This window comes from Podarcis gaigeae, assembly GCF_964106915.1.
Source record: "Podarcis gaigeae genome assembly, chromosome: 9".
In the NCBI taxonomy this organism is placed as follows: domain Eukaryota; kingdom Metazoa; phylum Chordata; class Lepidosauria; order Squamata; family Lacertidae; genus Podarcis; species Podarcis gaigeae.
Genome location: NC_139685.1, coordinates 13634114 through 13661048, shown reverse-complemented (window position 1 = coordinate 13661048; position 26935 = coordinate 13634114).

Sequence of the window (26935 nt, the reverse complement as noted above, 5' to 3'; positions counted from 1 at the left end):
AAGACCCGGGGTCATAATTTCTGCAAAAATCTCAATTTCGCCAATTCCCTCTAAAATGTTGCCTGACGATTGCAAATGATACCCTTAAAGGTTTCGCGGTTGAAAAAGAAGGCTTTTTATCACGAGACAAGAAATAAGCCCTCATAACTTGACCTGCGGGAAAAGATTTTTTTGAAAATATCCCTAAGCCCCGGGGTCAGAATTTCTGCAAAAATCTCAATTTCTCCAATTCACTCAAAAATGGTGCCTGAAGGTTGCAAATGCTACCCTGAAAGGTTTGGCGGTCGAAACAGAAGGCTTTTTATCACTGGACAAAAAATAAGCCCTCATAACTTGACCTGCGGAAAAGATTTTTTTGAAAAAATCCCTAAGCCCCGGGGTCACAATTTCTGCAAAAATCTCAATTTCTCCAATTCACTCAAAAATGGTGCCTGACGGTTGCAAATGCTCCCCTGAAAGGTTTGGCGGTCGAAACAGGAGGCTGTTGAGCACAGGACAAGAAATCAGCCCTCCACAACTTGACCTGCAAAAAAAGATTTTTTTGAAAAAATCCCTAAGCCCCGGGGTCACAATTTCTGCAAAAATCTCAATTTCTCCAATTCACTCAAAAATGGTGCCAATCGGTTGCAAATGATCCCCTTAAAGGTTTGGCGGTCGAAACAGAAGGCTTTTTATCACGGGACAAGAAATAAGCCCTCATAACTTGACCTGCGGAAAAAGATTTTTTTGAAAAAATCCCTAAGCCCCGGGGTCACAATTTCTGCAAAATTCTCAATTTCTCCAATTCACTCTAAAATGGTGCCTGACGGTTGCAAATGATCCCCCTAAAGGTTTGGCGGTCGAAACAGAAGGCTTTTTATCACGGGACAAGAAATCAGCCCTCTACAACTTGACCTGCGGAAAAAGATTTTTTTGAAAAAACCCCAAGCCCTGGGGTCACAATTTCTGCAAAAATCTCAATTTCTCCAATTCACTCAAAAATGGTGCCAATCGGTTGCAAATGCTCCCCTGAAAGGTTTGGCGGTCGAAACAGAAGGCTTTTTGTCACGGGACAAGAAATCAGCCCTCCACAACTTGACCTGCGGAAAAAGATTTTTTTGAAAAAATCCCTAAGCCCCGGGGTCACAATTTCTGCAAAAATCTCAATTTCACCAATTCACTCTAAAATAGTGCCTGACGGTTGCAAATGCTCCCCTGAAAGGTTTGTCGGTCAAAACAGAAGGCTTTTTATCACTGGATAAGAAATCAGCCGTCTACAACTTGACCTGCGGAAAAAGATTTTTTTGAAAAAACCCCAAGCCCTGGGGTCACAATTTCTGCAAAAATCTCAATTTCTCCAATTCACTCTAAAATGGTGCCTTACGGTTGCAAATGCTCATTTGAAAGGTTTGGCGGTCGAAACAGAAGGCTCTTTATCAGAGAACAAGAAATCAGCCCTCCACAACTTGACCTGCGGAAAAAGGTTTTTTTAAAAAAAAATCCCTAAGCCCTGGGGTCACAATTTCTGCAAAAATCTCAATTTCTCCAATTCACTCAAAAATGGTGCCAATCGGTTGCAAATGCTCCCCTGAAAGGTTTGGCAGTCGAAACAGAAGGCTTTTTATCACTGGACAAGAAAACAGCCCTCCACAACTTGACCTGCGGAAAAAGATTTTTTTGAAAAAAATCCCTCAGCCCCGGGGTCACAATTTCTGCAGAAATCTCAATTTCGCCAATTCCCTCTAAAATGTTGCCTGACGGTTGCAAATGATCCCCTTAAAGGTTTCGCGGTTGAAACAGAAGGCTTTTTATCACGGGACAAGAAATAAGCCCTCCACAACTTGACCTGCGGGAAAAGATTTTTTTGAAAAAATCCCTAAGCCCCGGGGTCAGAATTTCTGCAAAAATCTCAATTTCTCCAATTCACTCAAAAATGGTGCCTGAAGGTTGCAAATGCTACCCTGAAAGGCTTGGCGGTCGAAACAGAAGGCTTTTTATCACTGGACAAAAAATAAGCCCTCATAACTTGACCTGCGGAAAAAGATTTTTTTGAAAAAATCCCTAAGCCCCGGGGTCACAATTTCTGCAAAAATCTCAATTTCTCCAATTCACTCTAAAATGGTGCCTGACGGTTGCACATGCTCCCCTGAAAGGTTTGGCGGTCGAAACAGAAGGCTTTTTATCACTGGACAAGAAAACAGCCCTCCACAACTTGACCTGCGGAAAAAGGTTTTTTTTAAAAAAAATCCCTAAGCCCCGGGGTCATAATTTCTGCAAAAATCTCAATTTCGCCAATTCCCTCTAAAATGTTGCCTGACGGTTGCAAATGATCCCCTTAAAGGTTTCGCGGTTGAAACAGAAGGCTTTTTATCACGGGACAAGAAATAAGCCCTCATAACTTGACCTGCGGGAAAAGATTTTTTTGAAAATATCCCTAAGCCCCGGGGTCAAAATTTCTGCAAAAATCTCAATTTCTCCAATTCACTCAAAAATGGTGCCTGAAGGTTGCAAATGCTACCCTGAAAGGTTTGGCGGTCGAAACAGGAGGCTGTTGAGCACAGGACAAGAAATCAGCCCTCCACAACTTGACCTGCAAAAAAAGATTTTTTTGAAAAAATCCCTAAGCCCCGGGGTCACAATTTCTGCAAAAATCTCAATTTCTCCAATTCACTCAAAAATGGTGCCAATCGGTTGCAAATGATCCCCTTAAAGGTTTGGCGGTCGAAACAGAAGGCTTTTTATCACGGGACAAGAAATAAGCCCTCATAACTTGACCTGCGGAAAAAGATTTTTTTGAAAAAATCCCTAAGCCCCGGGGTCACAATTTCTGCAAAATTCTCAATTTCTCCAATTCACTCTAAAATGGTGCCTGACGGTTGCAAATGATCCCCCTAAAGGTTTGGCGGTCGAAACAGAAGGCTTTTTATCACGGGACAAGAAATCAGCCCTCCACAACTTGACCTGCGGAAAAAGATTTTTTTGAAAAAACCCCAAGCCCTGGGGTCACAATTTCTGCAAAAATCTCAATTTCTCCAATTCACTCAAAAATGGTGCCAATCGGTTGCAAATGCTCCCCTGAAAGGTTTGGCGGTCGAAACAGAAGGCTTTTTGTCACGGGACAAGAAATCAGCCCTCCACAACTTGACCTGCGGAAAAAGATTTTTTTGAAAAAATCCCTAAGCCCCGGGGTCACAATTTCTGCAAAAATCTCAATTTCACCAATTCACTCTAAAATAGTGCCTGACGGTTGCAAATGCTCCCCTGAAAGGTTTGTCGGTCAAAACAGAAGGCTTTTTATCACTGGATAAGAAATCAGCCGTCTACAACTTGACCTGCGGAAAAAGATTTTTTTGAAAAAACCCCAAGCCCTGGGGTCACAATTTCTGCAAAAATCTCAATTTCTCCAATTCACTCTAAAATGGTGCCTTACGGTTGCAAATGCTCATTTGAAAGGTTTGGCGGTCGAAACAGAAGGCTCTTTATCAGAGAACAAGAAATCAGCCCTCCACAACTTGACCTGCGGAAAAAGGTTTTTTTTAAAAAAAATCCCTAAGCCCTGGGGTCACAATTTCTGCAAAAATCTCAATTTCTCCAATTCACTCAAAAATGGTGCCAATCGGTTGCAAATGCTCCCCTGAAAGGTTTGGCAGTCGAAACAGAAGGCTTTTTATCACTGGACAAGAAAACAGCCCTCCACAACTTGACCTGCGGAAAAAGATTTTTTTGAAAAAAATCCCTCAGCCCCGGGGTCACAATTTCTGCAGAAATCTCAATTTCGCCAATTCCCTCTAAAATGTTGCCTGACGGTTGCAAATGATCCCCTTAAAGGTTTCGCGGTTGAAACAGAAGGCTTTTTATCACGGGACAAGAAATAAGCCCTCCACAACTTGACCTGCGGGAAAAGATTTTTTTGAAAAAATCCCTAAGCCCCGGGGTCAGAATTTCTGCAAAAATCTCAATTTCTCCAATTCACTCAAAAATGGTGCCTGAAGGTTGCAAATGCTACCCTGAAGGGCTTGGCGGTCGAAACAGAAGGCTTTTTATCACTGGACAAAAAATAAGCCCTCATAACTTGACCTGCGGAAAAAGATTTTTTTGAAAAAATCCCTAAGCCCCGGGGTCACAATTTCTGCAAAAATCTCAATTTCTCCAATTCACTCTAAAATGGTGCCTGACGGTTGCACATGCTCCCCTGAAAGGTTTGGCGGTCGAAACAGAAGGCTTTTTATCACTGGACAAGAAAACAGCCCTCCACAACTTGACCTGCGGAAAAAGGTTTTTTTTAAAAAAAATCCCTAAGCCCCGGGGTCATAATTTCTGCAAAAATCTCAATTTCGCCAATTCCCTCTAAAATCTTGCCTGACGGTTGCAAATGATCCCCTTAAAGGTTTCGCGGTTGAAACAGAAGGCTTTTTATCACGGGACAAGAAATAAGCCCTCATAACTTGACCTGCGGGAAAAGATTTTTTTGAAAATATCCCTAAGCCCCGGGGTCAGAATTTCTGCAAAAATCTCAATTTCTCCAATTCACTCAAAAATGGTGCCTGAAGGTTGCAAATGCTACCCTGAAAGGCTTGGCGGTCGAAACAGAAGGCTTTTTATCACTGGACAAAAAATAAGCCCTCATAACTTGACCTGCGGAAAAAGATTTTTTTGAAAAAATCCCTAAGCCCCGGGGTCACAATTTCTGCAAAAATCTCAATTTCTCCAATTCACTCTAAAATGGTGCCTGACGGTTGCACATGCTCCCCTGAAAGGTTTGGCGGTCGAAACAGAAGGCTTTTTAGCACAGGACAAGAAATCAGCCCTCCACAACTTGACCTGCAAAAAAAGATTTTTTTGAAAAAATCCCTAAGCCCCGGGGTCACAATTTCTGCAAAAATCTCAATTTCTCCAATTCACTCAAAAATGGTGCCAATCGGTTGCAAATGATCCCCTTAAAGGTTTGGCGGTCGAAACAGAAGGCTTTTTATCACGGGACAAGAAATAAGCCCTCATAACTTGACCTGCGGAAAAAGATTTTTCCGGGGTCACAATTTCTGCAAAAATCTCAATTTCTCCAATTCACTCTAAAATGGTGCCTGACGGTTGCACATGCTCCCCTGAAAGGTTTGGCGGTCGAAACAGAAGGCTTTTTATCACTGGACAAGAAAACAGCCCTCCACAACTTGACCTGCGGAAAAAGGTTTTTTTTAAAAAAAATCCCTAAGCCCCGGGGTCATAATTTCTGCAAAAATCTCAATTTCGCCAATTCCCTCTAAAATGTTGCCTGACGGTTGCAAATGATCCCCTTAAAGGTTTCGCGGTTGAAACAGAAGGCTTTTTATCACGGGACAAGAAATAAGCCCTCATAACTTGACCTGCGGGAAAAGATTTTTTTGAAAATATCCCTAAGCCCCGGGGTCAAAATTTCTGCAAAAATCTCAATTTCTCCAATTCACTCAAAAATGGTGCCTGAAGGTTGCAAATGCTACCCTGAAAGGTTTGGCGGTCGAAACAGGAGGCTGTTGAGCACAGGACAAGAAATCAGCCCTCCACAACTTGACCTGCAAAAAAAGATTTTTTTGAAAAAATCCCTAAGCCCCGGGGTCACAATTTCTGCAAAAATCTCAATTTCTCCAATTCACTCAAAAATGGTGCCAATCGGTTGCAAATGATCCCCTTAAAGGTTTGGCGGTCGAAACAGAAGGCTTTTTATCACGGGACAAGAAATAAGCCCTCATAACTTGACCTGCGGAAAAAGATTTTTTTGAAAAAATCCCTAAGCCCCGGGGTCACAATTTCTGCAAAATTCTCAATTTCTCCAATTCACTCTAAAATGGTGCCTGACGGTTGCAAATGATCCCCCTAAAGGTTTGGCGGTCGAAACAGAAGGCTTTTTATCACGGGACAAGAAATCAGCCCTCCACAACTTGACCTGCGGAAAAAGATTTTTTTGAAAAAACCCCAAGCCCTGGGGTCACAATTTCTGCAAAAATCTCAATTTCTCCAATTCACTCAAAAATGGTGCCAATCGGTTGCAAATGCTCCCCTGAAAGGTTTGGCGGTCGAAACAGAAGGCTTTTTGTCACGGGACAAGAAATCAGCCCTCCACAACTTGACCTGCGGAAAAAGATTTTTTTGAAAAAATCCCTAAGCCCCGGGGTCACAATTTCTGCAAAAATCTCAATTTCACCAATTCACTCTAAAATAGTGCCTGACGGTTGCAAATGCTCCCCTGAAAGGTTTGTCGGTCAAAACAGAAGGCTTTTTATCACTGGATAAGAAATCAGCCGTCTACAACTTGACCTGCGGAAAAAGATTTTTTTGAAAAAACCCCAAGCCCTGGGGTCACAATTTCTGCAAAAATCTCAATTTCTCCAATTCACTCTAAAATGGTGCCTTACGGTTGCAAATGCTCATTTGAAAGGTTTGGCGGTCGAAACAGAAGGCTCTTTATCAGAGAACAAGAAATCAGCCCTCCACAACTTGACCTGCGGAAAAAGGTTTTTTTTAAAAAAAATCCCTAAGCCCTGGGGTCACAATTTCTGCAAAAATCTCAATTTCTCCAATTCACTCAAAAATGGTGCCAATCGGTTGCAAATGCTCCCCTGAAAGGTTTGGCAGTCGAAACAGAAGGCTTTTTATCACTGGACAAGAAAACAGCCCTCCACAACTTGACCTGCGGAAAAAGATTTTTTTGAAAAAAATCCCTCAGCCCCGGGGTCACAATTTCTGCAGAAATCTCAATTTCGCCAATTCCCTCTAAAATGTTGCCTGACGGTTGCAAATGATCCCCTTAAAGGTTTCGCGGTTGAAACAGAAGGCTTTTTATCACGGGACAAGAAATAAGCCCTCCACAACTTGACCTGCGGGAAAAGATTTTTTTGAAAAAATCCCTAAGCCCCGGGGTCAGAATTTCTGCAAAAATCTCAATTTCTCCAATTCACTCAAAAATGGTGCCTGAAGGTTGCAAATGCTACCCTGAAAGGCTTGGCGGTCGAAACAGAAGGCTTTTTATCACTGGACAAAAAATAAGCCCTCATAACTTGACCTGCGGAAAAAGATTTTTTTGAAAAAATCCCTAAGCCCCGGGGTCACAATTTCTGCAAAAATCTCAATTTCTCCAATTCACTCTAAAATGGTGCCTGACGGTTGCACATGCTCCCCTGAAAGGTTTGGCGGTCGAAACAGAAGGCTTTTTATCACGGGACAAGAAAACAGCCCTCCACAACTTGACCTGCGGAAAAAGGTTTTTTTTAAAAAAAATCCCTAAGCCCCGGGGTCATAATTTCTGCAAAAATCTCAATTTCGCCAATTCCCTCTAAAATCTTGCCTGACGGTTGCAAATGATCCCCTTAAAGGTTTCGCGGTTGAAACAGAAGGCTTTTTATCACGGGACAAGAAATAAGCCCTCATAACTTGACCTGCGGGAAAAGATTTTTTTGAAAATATCCCTAAGCCCCGGGGTCAGAATTTCTGCAAAAATCTCAATTTCTCCAATTCACTCAAAAATGGTGCCTGAAGGTTGCAAATGCTACCCTGAAAGGCTTGGCGGTCGAAACAGAAGGCTTTTTATCACTGGACAAAAAATAAGCCCTCATAACTTGACCTGCGGAAAAAGATTTTTTTGAAAAAATCCCTAAGCCCCGGGGTCACAATTTCTGCAAAAATCTCAATTTCTCCAATTCACTCTAAAATGGTGCCTGACGGTTGCACATGCTCCCCTGAAAGGTTTGGCGGTCGAAACAGAAGGCTTTTTAGCACAGGACAAGAAATCAGCCCTCCACAACTTGACCTGCAAAAAAAGATTTTTTTGAAAAAATCCCTAAGCCCCGGGGTCACAATTTCTGCAAAAATCTCAATTTCTCCAATTCACTCAAAAATGGTGCCAATCGGTTGCAAATGATCCCCTTAAAGGTTTGGCGGTCGAAACAGAAGGCTTTTTATCACGGGACAAGAAATAAGCCCTCATAACTTGACCTGCGGAAAAAGATTTTTTTGAAAAAATCCCTAAGCCCCGGGGTCACAATTTCTGCAAAATTCTCAATTTCTCCAATTCACTCTAAAATGGTGCCTGACGGTTGCAAATGATCCCCCTAAAGGTTTGGCGGTCGAAACAGAAGGCTTTTTATCACGGGACAAGAAATCAGCCCTCTACAACTTGACCTGCGGAAAAAGATTTTTTTGAAAAAACCCCAAGCCCTGGGGTCACAATTTCTGCAAAAATCTCAATTTCTCCAATTCACTCAAAAATGGTGCCTGAAGGTTGCAAATGCTCCCCTGAAAGGTTTGGCGGTCGAAACAGAAGGCTTTTTATCAAAGGACAAGAAATCAGCCCTCCACAACTTGACCTGCGGAAAAAGATTTTTTTGAAAAAATCCCTAAGCCCCGGGGTCACAATTTCTGTAAAATTCTCAATTTCTCCAATTCACTCTAAAATGGTTCCTGACGGTTGCAAATGATCCCCCTAAAGGTTTGGCGGTCGAAACAGAAGGCTTTTTGTCACGGGACAAGAAATCAGCCCTCCACAACTTGACCTGCGGAAAAAGATTTTTTTGAAAAAATCCCTAAGCCCCGGGGTCACAATTTCTGCAAAAATCTCAATTTCACCAATTCACTCTAAAATAGTGCCTGACGGTTGCAAATGCTCCCCTGAAAGGTTTGTCGGTCAAAACAGAAGGCTTTTTATCACTGGATAAGAAATCAGCCGTCTACAACTTGACCTGCGGAAAAAGATTTTTTTGAAAAAACCCCAAGCCCTGGGGTCACAATTTCTGCAAAAATCTCAATTTCTCCAATTCACTCTAAAATGGTGCCTTACGGTTGCAAATGCTCATTTGAAAGGTTTGGCGGTCGAAACAGAAGGCTCCTTATCAGAGAACAAGAAATCAGCCCTCCACAACTTGACCTGCGGAAAAAGGTTTTTTTTAAAAAAAATCCCTAAGCCCTGGGGTCACAATTTCTGCAAAAATCTCAATTTCTCCAATTCACTCAAAAATGGTGCCAATCGGTTGCAAATGCTCCCCTGAAAGGTTTGGCAGTCGAAACAGAAGGCTTTTTATCACTGGACAAGAAAACAGCCCTCCACAACTTGACCTGCGGAAAAAGATTTTTTTGAAAAAAATCCCTCAGCCCCGGGGTCACAATTTCTGCAGAAATCTCAATTTCTCCAATTCACTCAAAAATGGTGCCAATCGGTTGCAAATGCTCCCCTGAAAGGTTTGGCGGTCGAAACAGAAGGCTTTTTATCACAGGGCAAGAAATCAGCCCTCCACAACTTGACCTGCGGAAAAAGGTTTTTTTTAAAAAAAATCCCTAAGCCCTGGGGTCACAATTTCTGCAAAAATCTCAATTTCTCCAATTCACTCAAAAATGGTGCCAATCGGTTGCAAATGCTCCCCTGAAAGGTTTGGCAGTCGAAACAGAAGGCTTTTTATCACTGGACAAGAAAACAGCCCTCCACAACTTGACCTGCGGAAAAAGATTTTTTTTGAAAATATCCCTAAGCCCCGGGGTCACAATTTCTGCAAAAATCTCAATTTCTCCAATTCACTCTAAAATGGTGCCTGACGGTTGCAAATGCTCCCCTGAAAGGTTTGGCGGTCGAAACAGAAGGCTGTTTAGCACAGGACAAGAAATCAGCCCTCCACAACTTGACCTGCAGAAAAAGATTTTTTTGAAAAAATCCCTAAGCCCCGGGGTCACAATTTCTGCAAAAATCTCAATTTCACCAATTCACTCTAAAATAGTGCCTGACGGTTGCAAATGCTCCCCTGAAAGGTTTGTCGGTCAAAACAGAAGGCTTTTTATCACTGGATAAGAAATCAGCCGTCTACAACTTGACCTGCGGAAAAAGATTTTTTTGAAAAAACCCCAAGCCCTGGGGTCACAATTTCTGCAAAAATCTCAATTTCTCCAATTCACTCTAAAATGGTGCCTTACGGTTGCAAATGCTCATTTGAAAGGTTTGGCGGTCGAAACAGAAGGCTCTTTATCAGAGAACAAGAAATCAGCCCTCCACAACTTGACCTGCGGAAAAAGGTTTTTTTTAAAAAAAATTCCTAAGCCCTGGGGTCACAATTTCTGCAAAAATCTCAATTTCTCCAATTCACTCAAAAATGGTGCCAATCGGTTGCAAATGCTCCCCTGAAAGGTTTGGCAGTCGAAACAGAAGGCTTTTTATCACTGGACAAGAAAACAGCCCTCCACAACTTGACCTGCGGAAAAAGATTTTTTTGAAAAAAATCCCTCAGCCCCGGGGTCACAATTTCTGCAGAAATCTCAATTTCGCCAATTCCCTCTAAAATGTTGCCTGACGGTTGCAAATGATCCCCTTAAAGGTTTCGCGGTTGAAACAGAAGGCTTTTTATCACGGGACAAGAAATAAGCCCTCCACAACTTGACCTGCGGGAAAAGATTTTTTTGAAAAAATCCCTAAGCCCCGGGGTCAGAATTTCTGCAAAAATCTCAATTTCTCCAATTCACTCAAAAATGGTGCCTGAAGGTTGCAAATGCTACCCTGAAAGGCTTGGCGGTCGAAACAGAAGGCTTTTTATCACTGGACAAAAAATAAGCCCTCATAACTTGACCTGCGGAAAAAGATTTTTTTGAAAAAATCCCTAAGCCCCGGGGTCACAATTTCTGCAAAAATCTCAATTTCTCCAATTCACTCTAAAATGGTGCCTGACGGTTGCACATGCTCCCCTGAAAGGTTTGGCGGTCGAAACAGAAGGCTTTTTATCACTGGACAAGAAAACAGCCCTCCACAACTTGACCTGCGGAAAAAGGTTTTTTTTAAAAAAAATCCCTAAGCCCCGGGGTCATAATTTCTGCAAAAATCTCAATTTCGCCAATTCCCTCTAAAATGTTGCCTGACGGTTGCAAATGATCCCCTTAAAGGTTTCGCGGTTGAAACAGAAGGCTTTTTATCACGGGACAAGAAATAAGCCCTCATAACTTGACCTGCGGGAAAAGATTTTTTTGAAAATATCCCTAAGCCCCGGGGTCAGAATTTCTGCAAAAATCTCAATTTCTCCAATTCACTCTAAAATGGTGCCTGGCGGTTGCAAATGATCCCCCTAAAGGTTTGGTGGTCGAAACAGAAGGCTTTTTATCATGGTACAAGAAATCAGCCCTCCACAACTTGACCTGCGGAAAAAGATTTTTTTGAAAAAATCCCTAAGCCCCGGGGTCACAATTTCTGCAAAAATCTCAATTTCTCCAATTCACTCTAAAATGGTGCCTGACGGTTGCACATGCTCCCCTGAAAGGTTTGGCGGTCGAAACAGAAGGCTTTTTAGCACAGGACAAGAAATCAGCCCTCCACAACTTGACCTGCAAAAAAAGATTTTTTTGAAAAAATCCCTAAGCCCCGGGGTCACAATTTCTGCAAAAATCTCAATTTCTCCAATTCACTCAAAAATGGTGCCAATCGGTTGCAAATGATCCCCTTAAAGGTTTGGCGGTCGAAACAGAAGGCTTTTTATCACGGGACAAGAAATAAGCCCTCATAACTTGACCTGCGGAAAAAGATTTTTTTGAAAAAATCCCTAAGCCCCGGGGTCACAATTTCTGCAAAATTCTCAATTTCTCCAATTCACTCTAAAATGGTGCCTGACGGTTGCAAATGATCCCCCTAAAGGTTTGGCGGTCGAAACAGAAGGCTTTTTATCACGGGACAAGAAATCAGCCCTCTACAACTTGACCTGCGGAAAAAGATTTTTTTGAAAAAACCCCAAGCCCTGGGGTCACAATTTCTGCAAAAATCTCAATTTCTCCAATTCACTCAAAAATGGTGCCTGAAGGTTGCAAATGCTCCCCTGAAAGGTTTGGCGGTCGAAACAGAAGGCTTTTTATCAAAGGACAAGAAATCAGCCCTCCACAACTTGACCTGCGGAAAAAGATTTTTTTGAAAAAATCCCTAAGCCCCGGGGTCACAATTTCTGTAAAATTCTCAATTTCTCCAATTCACTCTAAAATGGTTCCTGACGGTTGCAAATGATCCCCCTAAAGGTTTGGCGGTCGAAACAGAAGGCTTTTTGTCACGGGACAAGAAATCAGCCCTCCACAACTTGACCTGCGGAAAAAGATTTTTTTGAAAAAATCCCTAAGCCCCGGGGTCACAATTTCTGCAAAAATCTCAATTTCACCAATTCACTCTAAAATAGTGCCTGACGGTTGCAAATGCTCCCCTGAAAGGTTTGTCGGTCAAAACAGAAGGCTTTTTATCACTGGATAAGAAATCAGCCGTCTACAACTTGACCTGCGGAAAAAGATTTTTTTGAAAAAACCCCAAGCCCTGGGGTCACAATTTCTGCAAAAATCTCAATTTCTCCAATTCACTCTAAAATGGTGCCTTACGGTTGCAAATGCTAATTTGAAAGGTTTGGCGGTCGAAACAGAAGGCTCCTTATCAGAGAACAAGAAATCAGCCCTCCACAACTTGACCTGCGGAAAAAGGTTTTTTTTAAAAAAAATCCCTAAGCCCTGGGGTCACAATTTCTGCAAAAATCTCAATTTCTCCAATTCACTCAAAAATGGTGCCAATCGGTTGCAAATGCTCCCCTGAAAGGTTTGGCAGTCGAAACAGAAGGCTTTTTATCACTGGACAAGAAAACAGCCCTCCACAACTTGACCTGCGGAAAAAGATTTTTTTGAAAAAAATCCCTCAGCCCCGGGGTCACAATTTCTGCAGAAATCTCAATTTCTCCAATTCACTCAAAAATGGTGCCAATCGGTTGCAAATGCTCCCCTGAAAGGTTTGGCGGTCGAAACAGAAGGCTTTTTATCACAGGGCAAGAAATCAGCCCTCCACAACTTGACCTGCGGGAAAAGATTTTTTTGAAAAAATCCCTAAGCCCCGGGGTCACAATTTCTGCAAAAATCTCAATTTCTCCAATTCACTCAAAAATGGTGCCAATCGGTTGCAAATGCTCCCCTGAAAGGTTTGGCGGTCGAAACAGAAGGCTTTTTATCACTGGACAAGAAATCAGCCCTCCACAACTTGACCTGCGGGAAAAGATTTTTTTGAAAAAATCCCTAAGCCCCGGGGTCACAATTTCTGCAAAAATCTCAATTTCGCCAATTCCCTCTAAAATGTTGCCTGACGGTTGCAAATGATCCCCTTAAAGGTTTCGCGGTCGAAACAGAAGGCTTTTTATCACGGGACAAGTAATAAGCCCTCATAACTTGACCTGCGGAAAAAGATTTTTTTTGAAAATATCCCTAAGCCCCGGGGTCACAATTTCTGCAAAAATCTCAATTTCTCCAATTCACTCTAAAATGGTGCCTGACGGTTGCAAATGCTCCCCTGAAAGGTTTGGCGGTCGAAACAGAAGGCTGTTTAGCACAGGACAAGAAATCAGCCCTCCACAACTTGACCTGCAGAAAAAGATTTTTTTGAAAAAATCCCTAAGCCCCGGGGTCACAATTTCTGCAAAAATCTCAATTTCTCCAATTCACTCAAAAATGGTGCCAATCGGTTGCAAATGCTCCCCTGAAAGGTTTGGCGGTCGAAACAGAAGGCTTTTTATCACAGGACAAGAAATTAGCCCTCCACAACTTGACCTGCGGGAAAAGATTTTTTTGAAAATATCCATAAGCCCCGGGGTCACAATTTCTGCAAAAATCTCAATTTCCCCAATTCACTCAAAAATGGTGCCTGAAGGTTGCAAATGCTACCCTGAAAGGTTTGGCGGTCAAAACAGAAGGCTTTTTATCACAGGACAAGAAATAAGCCCTCATAACTTGACCTGCGGGAAAAGATTTTTTTGAAAAAATCCCTAAGCCCCGGGGTCACAATTTCTGCAAAAATCTCAATTTCTCCAATTCACTCAAAAATGGTGCCAATCGGTTGCAAATGCTCCCCTGAAAGGTTGGGCGGTCGAAACAGAAGGCTTTTTATCACTGGACAAGAAATCAGCCCTCCACAACTTGACCTGCGGAAAAAGATTTTTTTGAAAAAAATCCCTCAGCCCCGGGGTCACAATTTCTGCAGAAATCTCAATTTCTGCAATTCACTCAAAAATGGTGCCAATCGGTTGCAAATGCTCCCCTGAAAGGTTTGGCGGTCGAAACAGAAGGCTTTTTATCACAGGACAAGAAATCAGCCCTCCACAACTTGACCTGCGGGAAAAGATTTTTTTGAAAAAATCCCTAAGCCCCGGGGTCACAATTTCTGCAAAAATCTCAATTTCTCCAATTCACTCAAAAATGGTGCCAATCGGTTGCAAATGCTCCCCTGAAAGGTTTGGCGGTCGAAACAGAAGGCTTTTTATCACTGGACAAGAAATCAGCCCTCCACAACTTGACCTGCGGGAAAAGATTTTTTTGAAAAAATCCCTAAGCCCCGGGGTCACAATTTCTGCAAAAATCTCAATTTCTCCAATTCACTCTAAAATGGTGCCTTACGGTTGCAAATGCTCATTTGAAAGGTTTGGCGGTCGAAACAGAAGGCTCTTTATCAGAGAACAAGAAATCAGCCCTCCACAACTTGACCTGCGGAAAAAGGTTTTTTTTTAAAAAAATCCCTAAGCCCTGGGGTCACAATTTCTGCAAAAATCTCAATTTCGCCAATTCCCTCTAAAATGTTGCCTGACGGTTGCAAATGATACCCTTAAAGGTTTCGCGGTCGAAACAGAAGGCTTTTTATCACGGGACAAGTAATAAGCCCTCATAACTTGACCTGCGGAAAAAGATTTTTTTTGAAAATATCCCTAAGCCCCGGGGTCACAATTTCTGCAAAAATCTCAATTTCTCCAATTCACTCTAAAATGGTGCCTGACGGTTGCAAATGCTCCCCTGAAAGGTTTGGCGGTCGAAACAGAAGGCTGTTTAGCACAGGACAAGAAATCAGCCCTCCACAACTTGACCTGCAGAAAAAGATTTTTTTGAAAAAATCCCTAAGCCCCGGGGTCACAATTTCTGCAAAAATCTCAATTTCTCCAATTCACTCAAAAATGGTGCCAATCGGTTGCAAATGCTCCCCTGAAAAGTTTGGCGGTCGAAACAGAAGGCTTTTTATCACAGGACAAGAAATTAGCCCTCCACAACTTGACCTGCGGGAAAAGATTTTTTTGAAAATATCCCTAAGCCCCGGGGTCACAATTTCTGCAAAAATCTCAATTTCTCCAATTCACTCAAAAATGGTGCCAATCGGTTGCAAATGCTCCCCTGAAAGGTTTGGCGGTCGAAACAGAAGGCTTTTTATCACAGGACAAGAAATTAGCCCTCCACAACTTGACCTGCGGGAAAAGCTTTTTTTGAAAATATCCATAAGCCCCGGGGTCACAATTTCTGCAAAAATCTCAATTTCCCCAATTCACTCAAAAATGGTGCCTGAAGGTTGCAAATGCTACCCTGAAAGGTTTGGCGGTCAAAACAGAAGGCTTTTTATCACTGGACAAGAAATAAGCCCTCATAACTTGACCTGCGGGAAAAGATTTTTTTGAAAAAATCCCTAAGCCCCGGGGTCACAATTTCTGCAGAAATCTCAATTTCTGCAATTCACTCAAAAATGGTGCCAATCGGTTGCAAATGCTCCCCTGAAAGGTTTGGCGGTCGAAACAGAAGGCTTTTTATCACAGGACAAGAAATCAGCCCTCCACAACTTGACCTGCGGGAAAAGATTTTTTTGAAAAAATCCCTAAGCCCCGGGGTCACAATTTCTGCAAAAATCTCAATTTCTCCAATTCACTCAAAAATGGTGCCAATCGGTTGCAAATGCTCCCCTGAAAGGTTTGGCGGTCGAAACAGAAGGCTTTTTATCACTGGACAAGAAATCAGCCCTCCACAACTTGAATTGCGGGAAAAGATTTTTTTGAAAAAATCCCTAAGCCCCGGGGTCACAATTTCTGCAAAAATCTCAATTTCTCCAATTCACTCTAAAATGGTGCCTTACGGTTGCAAATGCTCATTTGAAAGGTTTGGCGGTCGAAACAGAAGGCTCTTTATCAGAGAACAAGAAATCAGCCCTCCACAACTTGACCTGCGGAAAAAGGTTTTTTTTAAAAAAAAATCCCTAAGCCCTGGGGTCACAATTTCTGCAAAAATCTCAATTTCACCAATTCCCTCTAAAATGTTGCCTGACGGTTGCAAATGATCCCCTTAAAGGTTTCGCGGTCGAAACAGAAGGCTTTTTATCACGGGACAAGTAATAAGCCCTCATAACTTGACCTGCGGAAAAAGATTTTTTTTGAAAATATCCCTAAGCCCCGGGGTCACAATTTCTGCAAAAATCTCAATTTCTCCAATTCACTCTAAAATGGTGCCTGACGGTTGCAAATGCTCCCCTGAAAGGTTTGGCGGTCGAAACAGAAGGCTGTTTAGCACACGACAAGAAATCAGCCCTCCACAACTTGACCTGCAGAAAAAGATTTTTTTGAAAAAATCCCTAAGCCCCGGGGTCACAATTTCTGCAAAAATCTCAATTTCTCCAATTCACTCAAAAATGGTGCCAATCGGTTGCAAATGCTCCCCTGAAAGGTTTGGCGGTCGAAACAGAAGGCTTTTTATCACAGGACAAGAAATTAGCCCTCCACAACTTGACCTGCGGGAAAAGATTTTTTTGAAAATATCCATAAGCCCCGGGGTCACAATTTCTGCAAAAATCTCAATTTCCCCAATTCACTCAAAAATGGTGCCTGAAGGTTGCAAATGCTACCCTGAAAGGTTTGGCGGTCAAAACAGAAGGCTTTTTATCACACGACAAGAAATCAGCCCTCCACAACTTGACCTGCAGAAAAAGATTTTTTTGAAAAAATCCCTAAGCCCCGGGGTCACAATTTCTGCAAAAATCTCAATTTCTCCAATTCACTCAAAAATGGTGCCAATCGGTTGCAAATGCTCCCCTGAAAGGTTTGGCGGTCGAAACAGAAGGCTTTTTATCACAGGACAAGAAATTAGCCCTCCACAACTTGACCTGCGGGAAAAGATTTTTTTGAAAATATCCATAAGCCCCGGGGTCACAATTTCTGCAAAAATCTCAATTTCCCCAATTCACTCAAAAATGGTGCCTGAAGGTTGCAAATGCTACCCTGAAAGGTTTGGCGGTCAAAACAGAAGGCTTTTTATCACTGGACAAGAAATAAGCCCTCATAACTTGACCTGCGGGAAAAGATTTTTTTGAAAAAATCCCTAAGCCCCGGGGTCACAATTTCTGCAGAAATCTCAATTTCTGCAATTCACTCAAAAATGGTGCCAATCGGTTGCAAATGTTCCCCTGAAAGGTTTGGCGGTCGAAACAGAAGGCTTTTTATCACAGGACAAGAAATCAGCCCTCCACAACTTGACCTGCGGGAAAAGATTTTTTTGAAAAAATCCCTAAGCCCCGGGGTCACAATTTCTGCAAAAATCTCAATTTCTCCAATTCACTCAAAAATGGTGCCAATCGGTTGCAAATGCTCCCCTGAAAGGTTTGGCGGTCGAAACAGAAGGCTTTTTATCACTGGACAAGAAATCAGCCCTCCACAACTTGACCTGCGGGAAAAGATTTTTTTGAAAAAATCCCTAAGCCCCGGGGTCACAATTTCTGCAAAAATCTCAATTTCTCCAATTCACTCTAAAATGGTGCCTTACGGTTGCAAATGCTCATTTGAAAGGTTTGGCGGTCGAAACAGAAGGCTCTTTATCAGAGAACAAGAAATCAGCCCTCCACAACTTGACCTGCGGAAAAAGGTTTTTTTTAAAAAAAATCCCTAAGCCCTGGGGTCACAATTTCTGCAAAAATCTCAATTTCGCCAATTCCCTCTAAAATGTTGCCTGACGGTTGCAAATGATCCCCTTAAAGGTTTCGCGGTCGAAACAGAAGGCTTTTTATCACGGGACAAGTAATAAGCCCTCATAACTTGACCTGCGGAAAAAGATTTTTTTTGAAAATATCCCTAAGCCCCGGGGTCACAATTTCTGCAAAAATCTCAATTTCTCCAATTCACTCTAAAATGGTGCCTGACGGTTGCAAATGCTCCCCTGAAAGGTTTGGCGGTCGAAACAGAAGGCTGTTTAGCACACGACAAGAAATCAGCCCTCCACAACTTGACCTGCAGAAAAAGATTTTTTTGAAAAAATCCCTAAGCCCCGGGGTCACAATTTCTGCAAAAATCTCAATTTCTCTAATTCACTCAAAAATGGTGCCAATCGGTTGCAAATGCTCCCCTGAAAGGTTTGGCGGTCGAAACAGAAGGCTTTTTATCACAGGACAAGAAATTAGCCCTCCACAACTTGACCTGCGGGAAAAGATTTTTTTGAAAATATCCCTAAGCCCCGGGGTCACAATTTCTGCAAAAATCTCAATTTCCCCAATTCACTCAAAAATGGTGCCTGACGGTTGCAAATGATCCCCCTAAAGGTTTGGCGGTCGAAACAGAAGGCTTTTTATCACTGGACAAGAAATAAGCCCTCATAACTTGACCTGCGGGAAAAGATTTTTTTGAAAAAATCCCTAAGCCCCGGGGTCACAATTTCTGCAAAAATCTCAATTTCTCCAATTCACTCAAAAATGGTGCCAATCGGTTGCAAATGCTCCCCTGAAAGGTTTGGCGGTCGAAACAGAAGGCTTTTTATCACAGGACAAGAAATTAGCCCTCCACAACTTGACCTGCGGGAAAAGATTTTTTTGAAAATATCCCTAAGCCCCGGGGTCACAATTTCTGCAAAAATCTCAATTTCTCCAATTCACTCAAAAATGGTGCCAATCGGTTGCAAATGTTCCCCTGAAAGGTTTGGCGGTCGAAACAGAAGGCTTTTTATCACAGGACAAGAAATTAGCCCTCCACAACTTGACCTGCGGGAAAAGCTTTTTTTGAAAATATCCATAAGCCCCGGGGTCACAATTTCTGCAAAAATCTCAATTTCCCCAATTCACTCAAAAATGGTGCCTGAAGGTTGCAAATGCTACCCTGAAAGGTTTGGCGGTCAAAACAGAAGGCTTTTTATCACTGGACAAGAAATAAGCCCTCATAACTTGACCTGCGGGAAAAGATTTTTTTGAAAAAATCCCTAAGCCCCGGGGTCACAATTTCTGCAGAAATCTCAATTTCTCCAATTCACTCAAAAATGGTGCCAATCGGTTGCAAATGCTCCCCTGAAAGGTTTGGCAGTCGAAACAGAAGGCTGTTTAGCACAGGACAAGAAATCAGCCCTCCACAACTTGACCTGCGGAAAAAGGTTTTTTGGAAAAAATCCCTAAGCCCCGGGGTCACAATTTCTGCAAAAATCTCAATTTCTCCAATTCACTCTAAAATGGTGCCTTACGGTTGCAAATGCTCATCTGAAAGGTTTGGCGGTCGAAACAGAAGGCTCTTTATCAGAGGACAAGAAATCAGCCCTCCACAATTTGACCTGCGGAAAAAGGTTTTTTTAAAAAAAAATCCCTAAGCCCCGGGGTCATAATTTCTGCAAAAATCTCAATTTCGCCAATTCCCTCTAAAATGATGCCAATCGGTTGCAAATGATCCCCTTAAAGGTTTCGCGGTCGAAACAGAAGGCTTTTTATCACAGGACAAGAAATAAGCCCTCATAACTTGACCTGCGGAAAAAGATTTTTTTGAAAAAATCCCTAAGCCCCGGGGTCACAATTTCTGCAAAAATCTCAATTTCTCCAATTCACTCTAAAATGGTGCCTGACCGTTGCAAATGCTCCCCTGAAAGGTTTGGCGGTCGAAACAGAAGGCTGTTTAGCACACGACAAGAAATCAGCCCTCCACAACTTGACCTGCAGAAAAAGATTTTTTTGAAAATATCCCTAAGCCCCGGGGTCACAATTTCTGCAAAAATCTCAATTTCTCCAATTCACTCAAAAATGGTGCCAATCGGTTGCAAATGCTCCCCTGAAAGGTTTGGCGGTCGAAACAGAAGGCTTTTTATCACAGGACAAGAAATTAGCCCTCCACAACTTGACCTGCGGGAAAAGATTTTTTTGAAAATATCTCTAAGCCCCGGGGTCACAATTTCTGCAAAAATCTCAATTTCTCCAATTCACTCAAAAATGGTGCCATTCGGTTGTAAATGCTCCCCTGAAAGGTTTGACGGTCGAAACAGAAGGCTTTTTATCAAAGGACAAGAAATCAGCCCTCCACAACTTGACCTGCGGAAAAAGGTTTTTTTAAAAAAATCCCTCAGCCCCGGGGTCACAATTTCTGCAAAAATCTTAATTTCTCCAATTCACTCAAAAATGGTGCCAATCGGTTGCAAATGCTCCCCTGAAAGGTTTGGCGGTCAAAATAGAAGGCTTTTTATCACTGGACAAGAAATCAGCCCTCCACAACTTGACCTGCGTGAAAAGATTTTTTTGAAAAAAATCCCTCATCCCCGGGGTCACAATTTCTGCAAAAATCTCAATTTCTCCAATTCACTCAAAAATGGTGCCTGAAGGTTGCAAATGCTACCCTGAAAGGTTTGGCGGTCAAAACAGAAGGCTTTTTATCACTGGACAAGAAATCAGCCCTCCACAACTTGACCTGCGGAAAAAGATTTTTTTGAAAAAAATCCCTCAACCCCGGGGTCACAATTTCTGCAGAAATCTCAATTTCTGCAATTCACTCAAAAATGGTGCCAATCGGTTGCAAATGCTCCCCTGAAAGGTTTGGCGGTCGAAACAGAAGGCTTTTTATCACTGGACAAGAAATCAGCCCTCCACAACTTGACCTGCGGGAAAAGATTTTTTTGAAAAAATCCCTAAGCCCCGGGGTCACAATTTCTGCAAAAATCTCAATTTCTCCAATTCACTCAAAAATGGTGCCAATCGGTTGCAAATGCTCCCCTGAAAGGTTTGGCGGTCGAAACAGAAGGCTTTTTATCACGGGACAAGAAATCAGCCCTCCACAACTTGACCTGCGGGAAAAGATTTTTTTGAAAAAATCCCTAAGCCCCGGGGTCACAATTTCTGCAAAAATCTCAATTTCTCCAATTTACTCAAAAATGGTGCCAATCGGTTGCAAATGCTCCCGTGAAAGGTTTGGCGGTCGAAACAGAAGGCTTTTTATCACAGGAGAAGAAATTAGCCCTCCACAACTTGACCTGCGGGAAAAGATTTTTTTAAAAAAATCCCTAAGCCCCGGGGTCACAATTTCTGCAAAAATCTCAATTTCTCCAATTCACTCAAAAATAGTGCCAATCGGTTGCAAATGCTCCCCCTAAAGGTTTGGCGGTCGAAACAGAAGGCTTTTTATCAAAGGACAAGAAATCAGCCCTCCACAACTTGACCTGCGGAAAAAGATTTTTTTGAAAAAATCCCTAAGCCCCGGGGTCACAATTTCTGCAAAAATCTCAATTTCACCAATTCACTCAAAAATGGTGCCAATCGGGTGCAAATGCTGCCCTGAAAGGTTTGGCGGTCGAAACAGAAGGCTTTTTATCACAGGACAAGAAATCAGCCCTCCACAACTTGACCTGCAGAAAAAGATTTTTTTGAAAAAATCCCTAAGCCCCGGGGTCACAATTTCTCCAAAAATCTCAATTTCTCCAATTCACTCTAAAATAGTGCTTGACGGTTGTAATGCTCATCTGAAAGGTTTGGCGGTCGAAACAGGCTTTTTATCATTGGACAAGAAATCAGCCCTCCACAACTTGACCTGCAGAAAAAGATTTTTTTGAAAAAATCCCTAAGCCCCGGGGTCACAATTTCTCCAAAAATCTCAATTTCTCCAATTCACTCTAAAATAGTGCTTGACGGTTGCAAATGCTCATCTGAAAGGTTTGGCGGTCGAAACAGGCTTTTTATCACTGGACAAGAAATCAGCCCTCCACAACTTGACCTGCGGGAAAAGATTTTTTTGAAAAAATCCCTAAGCCCCAGGGTCACAATTTCTGCAAAAATCTCAATTTCTCCAATTCACTCAAAAATGGTGCCAATCGGTTGCAAATGCTCCCCTGAAAGGTTTGAAGGTCGAAATAGAAGGCTTTTTATCACGGGACAAGAAATAAGCCCTCATAACTTGACCTGCGGAAAAAGATTTTTTTGAAAAAATCCCTAAGCCCCGGGGTCACAATTTCTGCAAAAATCTCAATTTCTCCAATTCACTCTAAAATGGTGCCTGACGGTTGCAAATGCTCCCCTGAAAGGTTTGGTGGTCGAAACAGAAGGCTGTTTAGCACAGGACAAGAAATCAGCCCTCCACAACTTGACCTGCGGAAAAAGGTTTTTTGGAAAAAATCCCTAAGCCCCGGGGTCACAATTTCTGCAAAAATCTCAATTTCTCCAATTCACTCTAAAATGGTGCCTTACGGTTGCAAATGCTCATCTGAAAGGTTTGGCGGTCGAAACAGAAGGCTCTTTATCAGAGGACAAGAAATCAGCCCTCCACAATTTGACCTGCGGAAAAAGGTTTTTTTTTAAAAAAATCCCTAAGCCCCGGGGTCATAATTTCTGCAAAAATCTCAATTTCGCCAATTCCCTCTAAAATGATGCCAATCGGTTGCAAATGATCCCCTTAAAGGTTTCGCGGTCGAAACAGAAGGCTTTTTATCACGGGACAAGAAATAAGCCCTCATAACTTGACCTGCGGAAAAAGATTTTTTTGAAAAAATCCCTAAGCCCCGGGGTCACAATTTCTGCAAAAATCTCAATTTCGCCAATTCACTCTAAAATGGTGCCTGACCGTTGCAAATGCTCCCCTGAAAGGTTTGGCGGTCGAAACAGAAGGCTGTTTAGCACAGGACAAGAAATCAGCCCTCCACAACTTGACCTGTGGGAAAAGATTTTTTTGAAAAAATCCCTAAGCCCCGGTGTCAAAATTTCTGCAAAAAACTCAATTTCTCCAATTCACTCTAAAATGGTGCCAATCGGTTGCAAATGCTCCCCTGAAAGGTTTGGCGGTCGAAACAGAAGGCTTTTTATCACAGGACAAGAAATTAGCCCTCCACAACTTGACCTGCGGGAAAAGATTTTTTTGAAAATATCCCTAAGCCCCGGGGTCACAATTTCTGCAAAAATCTCAATTTCTCCAATTCACTCAAAAATGGTGCCAATCGGTTGCAAATGCTCCCCTGAAAGGTTTGGCTGTCGAAACAGAAGGCTTTTTATCACTGGACAAGAAATCAGCCCTCCACAACTTGACCTGCGTGAAAAGATTTTTTTGAAAATAATCCCTCAGCCCCGGGGTCACAATTTCTGCAAAAATCTCAATTTCTGCAATTCACTCAAAAATGGTGCCTGAAGGTTGCAAATGCTCCCCTGAAAGGTTTGGCGGTCGAAACAGAAGGCTTTTTATCAAAGGACAAGAAATCAGCCCTCCACAACTTGACCTGCGGGAAAAGATTTTTTTGAAAAAATCCCTAAGCCCCGGGGTCACAATTTCTGCAAAAATCTCAATTTCTCCAATTCACTCTAAAATAGTGCCTGACGGTGGCAAATGCTCCCCTGAAAGGTTTGGCGGTCAAAACAGAAGGCTTTTTATCACTGGATAAGAAATCAGCCCTCCACAACTTGACCTGCGGAAAAAGGTTTTTTTTAAAAAAAATCCCTAAGCCCCGGGGTCACAATTTCTGCAAAAATCTCAATTTCGCCAATTCCCTCTAAAATGTTGCCTGACGGTTGCAAATGATCCCCTGAAAGGTTTCGCGGTCGAAACTGAAGGCTTTTTATCACGGGAAAAGAAATAAGCCCTCATAACTTGACCTGCGGAAAAAGATTTTTTTGAAAAAATCCCTAAGCCCCGGGGTCACAATTTCTGCAAAAATCTCAATTTCTCCAATTCACTCTAAAATAGTGCCTGATGGTTGCAAATGCTCCCCTGAAAGGTTTGGCGGTCGAAACAGAAGGCTTTTTATCACAGGACAAGAAATCAGCCCTCCACAACTTGACCTGCGGAAAAAGGTTTTTTTGAAAAAAATCCCTCAGCCCCGGGGTCACAATTTCTGCAAAAATCTCAATTTTTCCAATTCACTCAAAAATGGTGCCAATCGGTTGCAAATGCTCCCCTGAAAGGTTTGGCGGTCAAAATAGAAGGCTTTTTATCACTGGACAAGAAATCAGCCCTCCACAACTTGACCTGCGTGAAAAGATTTTTTTGAAAAAAATCCCTCAGCCCCGGGGTCACAATTTCTGCAAAAATCTCAATTTCTCCAATTCACTCAAAAATGGTGCCAATCAGTTGCAAATGCTCCCCTGAAAGGTTTGGCGGTCGAAACAGAAGGCTTTTTATCACTGGACAAGAAATCAGCCCTCCACAACTTAACCTGCGGAAAAAGATTTTTTTGAAAAAAATCCCTCAGCCCCGGGGTCACAATTTCTGCAAAAATCTCAATTTCTCCAATTCACTCAAAAATAGTGCCAATCGGTTGCAAATGCTCCCCTGAAAGGTTTGGCGGTCGAAACAGAAGGCTTTTTATCACAGGAGAAGAAATTAGCCCTCCACAACTTGACCTGCGGAAAAAGATTTTTTTAAAAAAATCCCTAAGCCCCGGGGTCACAATTTCTGCAAAAATCTCAATTTCTCCAATTCACTCTAAAATAGTGCCTGACGGTTGCAAATGCTCCCCTGAAAGGTTTGGCGGTCAAAACAGAAGGCTTTTTATCACTGGATAAGAAATCAGCCCTCCACAACTTGACCTGCGGAAAAAGGTTTTTTTAAAAAAAAATCCCTAAGCCCCGGGGTCACAATTTCTGCAAAAATCTCAATTTCGCCAATTCCCTCTAAAATGTTGCCTGACGGTTGCAAATGATCCCCTGAAAGGTTTCGCGGTCGAAACTGAAGGCTTTTTATCACGGGACAAGAAATAAGCCCTCATAACTTGACCTGCGGAAAAAGATTTTTTTGAAAAAATCCCTAAGCCCCGGGGTCACAATTTCTGCAAAAATCTCAATTTCTCCAATTCACTCTAAAATAGTGCCTGACGGTTGCAAATGCTCCCCTGAAAGGTTTGGCGGTAAAACAGAAGGCTTTTTATCACTGGATAAGAAATCAGCCCTCCACAACTTGACCTGCGGAAAATGTTTTTTTTAAAAAAAATCCCTAAGCCCCGGGGTCACAATTTCTGCAAAAATCTCAATTTCGCCAATTCCCTCTAAAATGTTGCCTGACGGTTGCAAATGATCCCCTGAAAGGTTTCGCGGTCGAAACTGAAGGCTTTTTATCACGGGAAAAGAAATAAGCCCTCATAACTTGACCTGCGGAAAAAGATTTTTTTGAAAAAATCCCTAAGCCCCGGGGTCACAATTTCTGCAAAAATCTCAATTTCTCCAATTCACTCTAAAATAGTGCCTGATGGTTGCAAATGCTCCCCTGAAAGGTTTGGCGGTCGAAACAGAAGGCTTTTTATCACAGGACAAGAAATCAGCCCTCCACAACTTGACCTGCGGAAAAAGGTTTTTTTGAAAAAAATCCCTCAGCCCCGGGGTCACAATTTCTGCAGAAATCTCAATTTTTCCAATTCACTCAAAAATGGTGCCAATCGGTTGCAAATGCTCCCCTGAAAGGTTTTGCGGTCAAAATAGAAGGCTTTTTATCACTGGACAAGAAATCAGCCCTCCACAACTTGACCTGCGTGAAAAGATTTTTTTGAAAAAAATCCCTCAGCCCCGGGGTCACAATTTCTGCAAAAATCTCAATTTCTCCAATTCACTCAAAAATGGTGCCAATCAGTTGCAAATGCTCCCCTGAAAGGTTTGGCGGTCGAAACAGAAGGCTTTTTATCACTGGATAAGAAATCAGCCCTCCACAACTTGACCTGCGGGAAAAGATTTTTTTGAAAAAATCCCTAAGCCTCGGGGTCACAATTTCTGCAAAAATCTCAATTTCTCCAATTCACTCAAAAATGGTGCCAATCGGTTGCAAATGCTCCCCTGAAAGGTTTGGCGGTCGAAACAGAAGGCTTTTTATCACTGGACAAGAAATCAGCCCTCCACAACTTGACCTGCGGGAAAAGATTTTTTTGAAAAAATCCCTAAGCCCCGGCGTCACAATTTCTGCAAAAATCTCAATTTCTCCAATTCTCTCAAAAATGGTGCCAATCGGTTGCAAATGCTCCCCTGAAAGGTTTGGCGGTCGAAACAGAAGGCTTTTTATCACAGGAGAAGAAATTAACCCTCCACAACTTGACCTGCGGGAAAAGATTTTTTTGAAAAAATCCCTAAGCCCCGGGGTCACAATTTCTCCAAAAATCTCAATTTCTCCAATTCACTCTAAAATAGTGCTTGACGGTTGCAAATGCTCATCTGAAAGGTTTGGCGGTCGAAACAGGCTTTTTATCATTGGACAAGAAATCAGCCCTCCACAACTTGACCTGCAGAAAAAGATTTTTTTGAAAAAATCCCTAAGCCCCGGGGTCACAATTTCTCCAAAAATCTCAATTTCTCCAATTCACTCTAAAATAGTGCTTGACGGTTGCAAATGCTCATCTGAAAGGTTTGGCGGTCGAAACAGGCTTTTTATCACTGGACAAGAAATCAGCCCTCCACAACTTGACCTGCGGGAAAAGATTTTTTTGAAAAAATCCCTAAGCCCCGGGGTCACAATTTCTGCAAAAATCTCAATTTCTCCAATTCACTCAAAAATGGTGCCAATCGGTTGCAAATGCTCCCCTGAAAGGTTTGAAGGTCGAAATAGAAGGCTTTTTATCACGGGACAAGAAATAAGCCCTCATAACTTGACCTGCGGAAAAAGATTTTTTTGAAAAAATCCCTAAGCCCCGGGGTCACAATTTCTGCAAAAATCTCAATTTCTCCAATTCACTCTAAAATGGTGCCTGACGGTTGCAAATGCTCCCCTGAAAGGTTTGGCGGTCGAAACAGAAGGCTGTTTAGCACAGGACAAGAAATCAGCCCTCCACAACTTGACCTGCGGAAAAAGGTTTTTTGGAAAAAATCCCTAAGCCCCGGGGTCACAATTTCTGCAAAAATCTCAATTTTCCAATTCACTCTAAAATGGTGCCTTACGGTTGCAAATGCTCATCTGAAAGGTTTGGCGGTCGAAACAGAAGGCTCTTTATCAGAGGACAAGAAATCAGCCCTCCACAATTTGACCTGCGGAAAAAGGTTTTT